The following is a 12,837-nucleotide window of genomic DNA, read 5'->3' on the forward strand; positions in this document are numbered from 1 at the left end:
TCCATTTAGAGGTGTCCATTTGTTCACATATGCAAAATAAACCATGAATCAGCAGTGTTGGGTTACAATTTACTGATTGTCAGCTATATGGCAGTTTGGTACAGCTATTATAATACTAATAATGTATTCACTCAGTGTATATATTTAGAGTAAATCCACTGCACCCATCACAGAGAGGTGTGAGGTGCATTGTAAAGAGGCCAAAAGGACAATGCTGAAGATGAAAATAAAACGGTATAGTCATGGATCTTATTATAAAAGGGTTCACAGCCATTTCACAGTCATTACACATCCGCTGAGTTTAGTGTAATGCATCATACAGAAGTGAAAAAAGAAAAAGGCAAAGCCTTTCCTAAACATATTACAAGTCTGCCTGAGACTGGCGCTAATGGTGGCATTAAAGGGATATTGATTTCCAGACCCCCTTAAAGGGGCATCATTCTCCACACAGAGTCCACAAAACATGACGTACAATACACTGTAGATGCGACTGCCCAGCGGTGTAATAACACTACATTTTGGCCCAGGAACTTAATCAATGTGGAACAGATCCAGCACTGCGTACCAGCCATACTGAAACAGCTTCAGAATGATGTGTAGTTGTAATGGCCATATGCTCTGCTGTTCTTCAGCAGTAGGGACAGGCAATATCTCATCTAAACTGATGATGAGAATGAAAGCTGTACATTATACAAATTCATGCTCAAAACTTTTCTTCCACCAGAAAACGAGTGCCTCAGAAGGAAAATAGAAAGTAGCAACCTCCGAGTGTCCCTGCTTTTATCAGACTGAAACTCTCAAAGCTGACCTCAACATTGCTGACCACTGCTGCTTTCCAGCTTTCCAATTAAAAGTGACACAGCTTCAGAAAATTTCCAAAGAAGGGAAAATATATATATATATATTTACAATTTTAACAAGCCTGGCCTCAATTCCTGCTTCCTATTGGTTCAGACACTTCTCTGCTTTATTCTGTACTTTCAGATGTCATTTTTCAAGCTACAGTGTCTGAACTTGTTATTTAAAGACAAGTCAGAAGAACACCCGATGCCAAATTGGTAATTCTGGAAACTAAAAGGAACAGATCAGAAAACGGTTGATCTGAACACATCTGCTGTCATAACCTTCTGTAATAAACGACAGTGCTGAGCTGACATTCTTATACTGTGTGAGGAGTATCAGAGTGTGGGAATGCTGGCAGCAGACCACTGAACAAGCATTCAGTAGAGTAGCAGAGACACACAGAGTGGGGCCAGCAGAAGCCACCATCATGAGCACAGATGACAGAAATGGGCAGTGGTCCAGGCTGGAGCCAAACCCAAACCCAAACCCTGTGCTACATGCAGCTCAGCGGACTTGTCTTTCACCCCCTACATCACCACTTGTTCATCTGTTGCTAATGCTAACACCATGGCTGCAACTGATGGTCAGAGACTGCAGTACAGAATAAGTTCTCTTCAACTGCAGAACGGATCTGAACGACTGCAAAGCCTCAGTGTAGAACCTTGCGGAGGCAATGAAATGAACACTGGAAGGACAGTAAGTACCAGATGACCTCATTGCCCCAGCAGAGCCACAGGGCCTCAGGCTGTGGACACTACGGCTGGACACTACGGAATAGATTATTTTAGTAATCGTGTATTCTATCGATTACTCCATCAATTAATTGAGTAATTGGATTTTTAAAAAAGTTTTACTTTATTAAAGAGCAATAGTAAATATACAAAAGAGAAAACTTAACTGGTTTCTTTTTTAGAAAAACCAATTGCATGCAGTATTGGTCAAAGCTAAATGTAATTTACGGTATTTAAGTTCCATATTAGATTGTGGGTTTTACATAAAAATAAGTAAATAAAAAATAAATTTTCAAATTATTTAGAAAATGTATCGATAATATATTTCACTTGACCTTTTTATATTTTCACGTATTTTTCAACATATGTGCGGAAATTCTGCTTGTGAACAGTCGTTAAATATTTTTTGACGAAGCTGGTGTAGTGATGCTACGTGATTGTAAATATGAATGGCAAACGCAAAATAGTTTTATTTACACATATGAACCATAAGCCATTTAAAACTACGTAATTTGCCATTTCCTACTTTATACTCAGTCGGACTTGACATTGGTATGAAAGCAGAAAGAGTCTGAAAACAATAGCTAGATTTCTCAGAAATTATTCATCCATTCGTTCGAAATAACTATTTCCAACCTGATAGCACAGACTGTCTGCTGTTAACATATTCGTCTGTCGTCTTCACCAGAACCTGCTCGACCTTACTGCTTTGAAGACACATCATTTTGGACGCTTATTCATAGCCTCTCCGTCGCTTGCTAATGAATCAAGAAAATACACGAAAATCCTTCAAAAAGTCTCCGCCAAAAGTTGGAGTCTTCATAGTATCCCCCGGCATTACTATGGTAGATGTATGCCAATATCATCTCGCTTTAGCATTGTTTTGGTGTGCTCCCACATTTTTGTTGTTAGCAGGCCTAGTATTTATCTACTGAGTCTGTGCTAGGTTTGATGGATGTTACGCACCTATTTCACACAAGGCACAATGCCTCGTCCTCCCACTGCAGACCTGCTGTCTGAGCGGTGGCCCTTGGATATGAATCGTACCGATGACTGAGCTTATCAACTACTATAAGGACTCTACACTATCCTCCATCTCTACTCCTCTCTCACCCCACCTGAACCTTCTCGCAATAATGGAAATGCTGGCGTTTAACCTGGGACAAAGCTGCTGGTTTCCCTGCCAGCCAGCTTTTACCTTTCCCAGGTACAGCATGAAATCCTCCAAGCTCCTCCTCCACCCTCATCTACTGTCACATCTCCAGTTCCATGCCCCAGACCTCTTCCTAAAGGCACCCAGCTCTTCAACCTGTAGCTCAAAGAAGAGACAAGCTTATCAACCACCAGAAAGGCAGCTTCACTCTCTACCCCATCACCAACAGGAGCCCTACTCATCATCATCTGTTGTAAAAGGAGAGGACACCGCACTCTCGAATAGTGTACCACACTGACATTCTTCAGGTCCCCGCTGCTACAGTGGTGACGTCAGCGGTGCGTTTTCAAAAGAAGTTCGCACTCGGCATGCCTGTAATCTCTCTCCTTCCAGTGTACATGTCCCAGGAAGTACATGTCAGATACTATAAATGTGTCCAACCTGCAGTATGTAAATGTGAGTCACAGCTTTTGGAACAAAGCATAAAGGCTACTAAGTTAACTCTTCTGAATATTAGATCATTTATAAACAAATCTCATTTAATTAATGATTTCATTACAGCCCATGGGCTTGATTATTGATTCTGAAACATGGTTAAAAGACTGTAGGGCCACAACCAGATTGAGTCAACACCACCAAACTCCAATTTTATAAAGGTTTCTCATGCCATTTGAAAAGGTAAAGGTACAGCTGCTCTATTCAATGGTTCCTTCCAATGCAAGCAGTTATGATTTGAGTATCTCTATGCAATTCAGATGCCAAAAGTATGACTATTAATGGTCTACAGGCTTCCCAAATACAATGCAGATTTTATTGATGAATTTACAGATGTTATCTTTTATCTCCACTGATTTTGACCATTTTATAATTGATGGTAATTAACATACATAAACAATGCCAAGGACTACTCAGCCCTTGCAACAACAAAAAAAAACATGTATCGACTATTTCCCTTTTTTGTCTAATCAGTTATTTTAGTTTTTGATTTTTGTACAACTTTTACATTAAAATTCTAAACATGCTTCATGTGGACTTACCGTATTTCATTCATGTGAGTATTTACAAATAAAACTTTCTTTATACTATTGTTTTTATTTTGTAGCATGTGAAAAAACAGTAAATTTATATGTTTTTTTTTTTGTTGTTGTTGCAAGGGCTCAGTTCTGCCAAGGATCTCTGTGCCACATTGGACTCTTTTGGTCTCTCTCAGCATGTGTTTGGGAGCACACACTGTTATGGTTGTACACAAGGTCTCAATATATCAGCCTCTGTTAAGGATGTAGCTTTGTCAGATCATTACTGTGTTCTTTGATATGTGGGCCTCACGAGAACTCTAGATCCAATGAGTCAGTTTTAATGAGATGTTTCTAAATGACAGCACAGCTACACTGTCCAAGGGCACAATATGCTTGGCACAACACAATCCATCCGGGTTTGATGATGCTCTGCTAAAACAATTAGGGTTATGGATGAGATTGCTCCCGTTTAAAGCTAAAACAATTGGCAACAGAAAGCACCACAGAGAAATACTAACAGAGTTCAAATTCAATTTTTGAATTTCCCATGATGACAGCACCATGTGGTGTGTGTTTGGCTCTTGTCTCTGGCCTGGGTCCTGTTATGTATTCCTCACTCCTTGTTGCGTATTATTTATCCCTGGTTAACCTGTGTATGTAATCCTTGTGTTTTTCTGTCCTTATTTTTGGTTGTTGCTTGTTCCTGATGTGTTCATGGATACTGTTCTTTGTTCTATTCACTCAAGGTTTTGTTTAGTATGAAGACGACCTTTTGTTTCTGTAAATGCCCAGTTTTTCCTTAATTAAAGTGAATCAGGGCGTAACTGATACCACTAATGTCACGACTCCTAAATGCCAGCAACTGAATCTCATTAGGAAGAGAAGAATGGTTGGCTGAAATTAGAAAGATACTGGTGACATGACAAGAAGGTCAAAGCTAGTGCATTTGTTGTTTTATTCTCAACTGTAATTGCGCTACATTCCCGAACAGGTGCTGGGCCGGATGTGATGAAGTTGGAAGAGCTGCCCCGTCCTGTGCAACTCCACAGTCTGCTCAGATGAGGAACTGCTGGAATGCTGATAACAGCAAATGCATTGAATTTCACAAAGTTGATAGGTGCACGTTCACACAAATTTGCAGTCAAGAGCTTCTGTTAGACTCAAATCCATTTCCCAGATCCAATTGAAAGTATGCTGGTGGATTCTCCCCTCACAGCACCTGCCTCTGTCTTCATTAAACTCTGGCTTTAGCTTTTACCCGAACACCTCTATAATAGAGAGGCGTTCACTGGGTCCTATTTGTAAGGAAACAAGGAAAGTATGTGGCTCAGAAAGTCAAGATTCATGCTCTAAAAGCATATAAGAAGCCATTAGACTTCAACAAAAAAACAAAAACAAAACAGAACTGCAGAGACTTTCAGTAGGAATAACACTACATGTTTGTGTCTGCTTATTAGTGTAGCGGTTACTCACAGCAGGAATGGCAACAACCGCCATTGTACTACCACTTGTTCGGAAGAGGGGGAGACAGTGATCAGGAAAAACGAAAATTTTATAATTTTAATGAACGTGGAATTATTACAAATGCAAGAATAATAGATCAAGCTAAACAAACAACAACAGCAACAAAAAACAGATTCTCATAAGAACAAATATAGGGCCAGCAGCTAATCAGTGTTGGTGTTAAGCAGTGTGTTTCAAGCTTATCTGAGACCTTTTCAGATGAACTGTCCTTGTTAAAAAGAAGCAGTAGAAGTTCCAGTGTTACACCGAAATCTGACCGTACAGCCGGCGGCACACAAATCAACATTTCTTACGGGTGTCCTCAGATTATATGACTGCAGATGGGAACTCAGTCAATTATTGTTTATGTTTCTTACAGTAAAAGCTGTAAACCTGTTAACAGTGCATGTTAGTGTAGGTAAACAATTTAAGGATTTGTGCATGCCACTGGAGTTGATTCATACAAACCAGTTCTTTATGGACCTCACTTTGTATACAGGGACACAGTGTTGCTGAAACAGGAAAGGTCCTCCATCAAACTATTGCCACAAAATTGGAAACATAATAACCTCAAATGTCTTGGTATGCGACATTACCCTTCAGTGGAACTAAGGGACCTAGTCCAAACTCTTACCCAGACAATTTTCCCTGCATTGGCACTGTGCATTCAGGTGGCTAGCATTCTACTGGCATCCCCTGAACCTACATTCATCCATCAGATAGTGAGACTTTGATGCTTTAGAAAGCACTTTTCACACAAATGTGCTCATCACTCACCGGAGTTCGTAGAAAGCTTGATCAAAACAAAAGTCCTCCAGAGCATTAATAACAACAACGTAAATTAATAAATCATTTTCCATCAAATATCAAATTGGTGTTTCTATTGAATTTCAGTAGATTAATTACTTTCCATTCACGGATTCTCTAGAAACTAATTTACCCATGATGAAAACCGGAAAAAAAAACCAGGGAATTAGATTTTTACACTCTACAGGATATGAGGTGGCGCAACAGTGCAATAAAAAATAAAGCTCCTATAAAATTAAAATAAATTAAAATGTTCTTGTTAGAATAAAATGAAATGAATTAAATACTTAAATAAATTAAATCTGCGTCTTTTCACACATACTCACACATCTGTGTGTGTGTGTGTGTGTGTCACCAAAATATACATCAATGACATCAAAATGTGATTTGGACTAGATAAGTGTGGTCGTATGGTTACAAGGGGAGGGAAGGTGTCTAGAACAAAGGCGATCACACTACCGGAGGATAATATAATAGATTTTGAGGGAAGCTACAAGCACTTTGGAATTCCACAGGCAAATGGGAATCATGACGTGGCCACAAGGAAAACAACTACAGCCAAATACATACAAAGAGGGAGGCAAGTCCTGTGACGTCAGATGAATGGAAAAAACACAATCCAAGATTTCAACACCTGTTCCCTGTCAGTCATCAGGTACCTCCCTGCCATAATAAGATGGCCTAAGGAGCAGATAGAAGCCACTGACATCAAGACAAGGAAACTCCTTACAATGCACAGAGGGTTTTATCCCAAATCCAGCCCTCTGAGACTGTATGCTAAGCAGAATGGGTGAGGACTAGTGAGCATCAGATCCACTATCCAGCATGAAACAACCAAGATCCAGGAGTGCACCAGGATAATGGCCCCAAGTGACAAACTGCTTAGTGAGTACCTCAGACAGCAGAAACCTGAGGAGGACGGAAATGAGGAGGAACAGGGACCATCATGGCAGGAAAAACCGCTGCATGGTATGTACCACCAGCAGATAGCAGAAGTGGCTAATATGGAGAAATTCTACCAATGGCTGGAAAAGTCTGCATTGAAAGACAGAATCATGGCAGCACAGCAAATATGCCCCTGTGATATAACAGCAGGATGCAAAATGCCAGCAGGCAGGGCGTATATAGAACGCCATAACCAAGTGGCTGGCATAGTGTACAGAAACATCTGTGCTGAGTACAGGCTGGACGATCCAAGGTGTAAGTGTGAGATACCCCCAAATGTGATGGAAAAAGACCAGGCTAAGATCCTGTGGGACTTCCGGATACAGACAGACAAGACCATAATGGCTAACCAATCTGACAGAGTAGGTGTGGACAAACAACAGGAGAGGGCCATAGTGATAGATGTGGTGATCCTGAGTGTTAGCAACATCAGGAAAAAGGACACCAGAAGCTCAAGAAATACCACTGGCTGAAGGAAGAGATAGAGGAGATGTGCGAGGAAACTGCGGTTCCCGTTGGAAACTTCATAGCTAAAAGTTTACACCCTCCCCACTTAAATAAACATAGGTCCGATCACTGTGCTCCTACCAGCGATAATGGTTAGATTCTCAAGACGGCGTGATTTTCTAGGTTGTTAAATGAGACCATTGCTATGCTAAATCCTTCTAGTCATGTGTGTGCAAAGAAAATAAGGGGCTTCCCAAACCGATGGTAATGAAAACGTCCTGGAGCTCTGTGTAGTCTCTAGAACCTTCTTACAAGACTGCTTCCTGAGAAGTGTCATCACTTTCAGCAGTGAGTGCCTCTGCAGTTAGTGTCTTAGGAACTACCAGGTTATTCTCTCTGACTGTATCTTATTTGGATTCATGTGAGTTTACAGGAGAGGCTTCACTTACTAAACACTCATCCATGATATGATAAATATCTGTACATTTGTTGTTCTTCAGCGGTGCTGAATCTTCCCAATTCAGGTGTCTTTACTTCCACTGTAACAGTATTTACATTTGCACCAGTTCTGAGGTTTCTTTTTTAGGTTTCTAAAGCTCTCTGCTTCAGGAACAGGGACATATAAAGTATCATTTCTCTTTCAGGGTTTCCACCTCTCATTAACATGGGAAGGATTCAGCAGAACAGGTAAGTCATTATCTCTTACAGAATATCCTCTGGACTGAGATGGTGAGGACTTGGATTGTCTTGTCTAGCTGCTTAGTCATTTTTCTTGGAAATGTAATATGTTTCTGTGAACCGGCTCTCAAGTTATGGACATCTTTGACAATAGTGTGAATCATGTGATTTTGAATTTTCTTCAGTATCTGACTGAAAAACTGAATTCTGTCAGGTTTGAGGTTTAACTGTCTTAGGCTTAGTGGGCTTGTCATCCGTTTCTTCAGTCAAAATTCCACAGGGAAGTAAAAGATCTGTGTAGAGTATGTGTAGAGCCATCTTGGCCTTCAGGTCAAACTACATAGACAGGCAGATCATTCTCCCCAACGCTGTACATACAGTGGATTCCCACTGATGTGCTATGTTATGCTTGTTGTGTAGCCACACACTGCAAACTAAGACATGATCTCTCTCTTCTAGGGTGGACTCCCTGGCCAGTTTATCAAATCATGTGTTTTTGTCTCACTGTCACCTTCCAGGCATTCTTCATGGTGAGGTCGTAGCTTTCCATCAATTGGGGTTTTAAATTCCTCACGTACTGCAAGTGAGATGTGGATTCAATACCTTTAATTGGTAGGCCAAATGGGATGTCAATAGGTAGTCTAGGTTTCCTGCCAAATTAGTTCAAATGGTTAGTAATCAGTGACATCATTTTTAGTGCAGTTGTAAGCATAGGTAAGGGTTTTTTTTTTTTTTTTAAATACTCCTCTTTGAGCATGCCCAGCATACTGAAGAGTATATGGTTAAACCTCTCAGCAGGGTTTCCTCTTGGATGATAAGGGCTAGTCCTCACCTTCCGAGTGCCTATGACAGCACAAAGTTCTTTGATCAAGTGAGATTCAAAGTCTCTGCCTTAATCACTGTGGAGTTTTCTGGGAAACCACAGTGTACAAGGAACTGTTCCCACAGGCATTTAGCAACTGTACTGGCCTTTTGATCTCTGGTAGGTAGAGTGGCATAGGTTTCATTTCAACTTTGGTGGGGCACACTTCTCTCACCAATCAACCTAACACATGAGTAGCAGTTTATATTAAAAAAACCGCATATGCCACACAAGGAATGCCAAAAATTGGTTTTAATATGGCAAACATTTTACCTTGAATATTAATATATATTTACCATATTTTAAACAAACATCAGAACTGTTTTGTCATAATGCAGCATTATAATGCTTTTGCAATTGGCATCTTTATTAATTTTATCAGCTTTTAGCTTTTTTAAGATCTTAACTAAAAGTCATCTACAACCTTAAAAAATTAGGAACAAGTAGGACAACTTCACATTGCAAACAGGCCCACAAGAATAGTTCAAAAACATCTCAGTTTAAAACATTTATAGTTTAAACATTTACAGACTCAAATTAATGGTCTGCAAAGTTCTTAGTCTAATGGAAACACTTTTTTTTTTACAGCTGTCATTGGCTGTTATTAGCTGTTATTAGCTGTTGTCAAGTCCTCACAAACAATCTTTCTGTCTAACTGATCAAGTTCTTCTTTGTGCACATGGCATGCAGTTGCACTGTTAAGTCGTTTGTGTCATAGTTAACCTAAGCCATGTTTTTATCCTAAGAGCGCCAAAACGTCTCTTAGCTTCAGCTCAGGTGGTAGGTATAGCTGAGAGCATCCTTACTACAGTTACTTCAACACGTCTGAAGAAGCCTGTAACTTCTTGGGCCATCTTCTGCAGCTTCGGTACAGGAACAGTGTGAATACTTTGGATGAAACATGGCTAACGCAATCTGAAGGCCATCAGTGCGCATGCGCATGTTGTCTAAATAAATATCAATATATAAAATCAATTACAAACCTTAATTATTATAACCTTGAAACCTTTATAATCTTTATAATACTGGAAATATGCCTAAATATGGGTCATTCCAGCATGCCATGAGTTCAGCTCAGCTGCTGCGTTTATTTTTCTGCTCCATGTAGTTTATCTACGTAGCTAACTAGCCATGTATTCTTATATTATTTATATCGGACCACGCTTTACTTTCATATTAATGGGAGAGCATTATGAGAGCGCGCTTATTTCACAAACAGTTATGTGAGCCTTAAAGAAAAGGATATATTGCGAATTACTTTTCATAAATTTAGTCATTTGAGTCCCATGTCAGAAAATGTGCCTGTTCGTGGTTCATTATGTCGGTCTTACTGAATGTAGCAAATCGGCCGCACTCAGTGATCATCTTCGGGGATTTCAATAATTCTCCCACACTTAACTGATGGTTATGGTGAAACGCAGAAAATTATTTTAAAATGTAACAGAAGGAACGTTGTATATAATGGAGTAAAAGTACATTTTTGAATTCACAAATGTACTCGAGTAAGAGTATAAATTACCTTCTTTTAAAACAACTCCTACAAGTACAGTTTATTCAAAATGTAAATGTAACGGAGTAAATGTAGCGCGTTGCTACTCACCTCTGCCAAGTACTGTACAGAGCCCACAGTTTTTAAAAGAGAATGCCAAGGAGCCTGTTGTTGAGCAAGAAGTGCATTGGACTACCGTGTGTTGATCGATATGGCCTCATTTACATAAACAGTGATGGCCTGAATGTGAGTCTGAGTACTACCATGAAAATTACATTTTTCCAGTGCTTTCCACCATTTTAAAATCGCTCTCTGATAAAGGCTGAATCGGCTTTAGTGGCCAGTGGTGACTTCTTTTCGTGAAAGGCTCTTGCACAGTAGAAATATAGCACACCATTTGATCTGGGTCTGTAATGGAGCCATGCGTGATCCCTATATCACTTCTGAAAATGTAGTGTCTTATTATTTAGCTTTTGCATTGGTAACAATTTTTGATTTGGCTGGTTTGGCTTCACATATTCCATTATGTCTGTTTCTCCCTCATGGTGTTTCCTTTAAAAAATGTTTGGCATTGACTTCTACCCTGTCTGCTTGTTTTTGGACCTAAAGCATGACACAATAGAACTTTTCATTCAAGTCAGTCAGTACAACCTAGAAATAGAGAGGTATCATAATTAAAATAATGATGTTTTGCAAGAAAGAAAACATCACACAATTAATTCTCCCAGTGGCTCTCAATATGCTACACTTAGTGGTTGTATGTGATATTCCACTGGTTTCCAGTACAAAGCTCAACATGTGCTGTATTTGCCACAAAAAGAAATATGTTTAAAGTTTACTCAGCACAATCCATCATCTTGTTAGGCGTATGACTCACTGATGATCATATGATTATAGTTTGTTAGAAAACTGTTAAATGCAAGAAGGAATGTAAACTTTCACCACTACTGGATTATTTTTATGATTTGTAATTATTTATTTAAAATATACTGAATAAACATACATTTTGATCATAGAATGAAAGCTTGCTTTATCATGGCAAACGGATGCATTTTCACATCCTTGCTACCTGACTGTTTCATCTGAAATCTCACGTCTGCCTGTGTTCATTCACCTCCATGCACTGATAATGAACCTGGCTGCACTGTCTCATTCACCTGATTTTTTTTTTTAATCCTAAATTTTAGTTCCCCCCCCCCCCCCCCATTTTTTAAATATACTAAATACAGTCGTTTTGGAAAGAGAACAAAAGCATACTTTACAGACCTGTAGACTCCTTAAGATGGCTAAGCACATGTGTGAGTCAGGCTTCAAAGAATACCAAAACTTCTCTCATCTTAATGTGACCATTACAGTTCTCCATTAGCTATTGAAGGTACTTGGGGCATGTGTAATTCCCTTCAGCATACAACTGAATTCCCAAAAGACCCATGGGGCCTATGAAAACAATCTTCATAGATTCTTCCTTGTCAGTTTGAAAATAACCTGATTTCAGGTCCATTACAGAAAACCACAAAGTGCAGAAAATTAGTTAAAGCATAAACAACTTTGGTTAGGTTAATCTACACACAGTCTGATATCTTCGTGTTTTTTTTTTCCAAGAATGACAATTGCAGATGAGTAAGGATATTCAGACTCATGGATTCCAGGAGAGCTTTGAGATGTTTTCAGACAGCTTTATAGTCATTGGGATAGATGGGCCATGTTCTCTGCTGGAAAGGTGTGTCATCTTTGATCTTAATATGGTGCTTAACATTAGTGGCATGACAATGATCCAGATTGTAGCAAGCAAACGCATCAGAAAACGCATTGAGTTTCTTGGTAACTCTGACTTTCCACTCTTCCAGTAATGGTGAAGCACTGAAATCAAAGCTTAAATTAGGCTTTCAGATTGGCTTTGTGGCTGCAAGAATAAACTACCACAACTAATTTTAGCAATGTGGCCCTCATTGGGTGAAGAACTGGAAAGAACGTTAAGGGCCACAGTCAGCTAGGCAGTTACACAGTTTCTAGGACACATTATGATCAATTCCACTTCTGACCCGCACCAATAATTTGTATGGTGGCTGACCAGGCAGGGTGGCAAGACAGCTATCCACAAAGACTCCACTAGGGAGGAATGACACCGATGGTGAAGAAAGTAGCGGCTATGCTTGCCTGCATACAGCAGTCAACAGGAACTCTTTCCCCAGCTGTGATTACTTCTGGTCCTTTGCTTCTCTTGGTCAGGATTCCGATGTGATGACTATTACGCTGCTTTTTATGACATGCAAGTGTTGTCTGCATCCGGCTGTAGCCATGAACAGTCGAGTTCATTTCCTAAATACTTTCTTCTACATATCCCAAATAGAGAATAGCTTACC

This window comes from Electrophorus electricus, chromosome 19, assembly GCF_041902795.1.
Source record: "Electrophorus electricus isolate QZ-2024a chromosome 19, ASM4190279v1, whole genome shotgun sequence".
Taxonomy (NCBI): Eukaryota; Metazoa; Chordata; class Actinopteri; order Gymnotiformes; family Gymnotidae; genus Electrophorus; species Electrophorus electricus.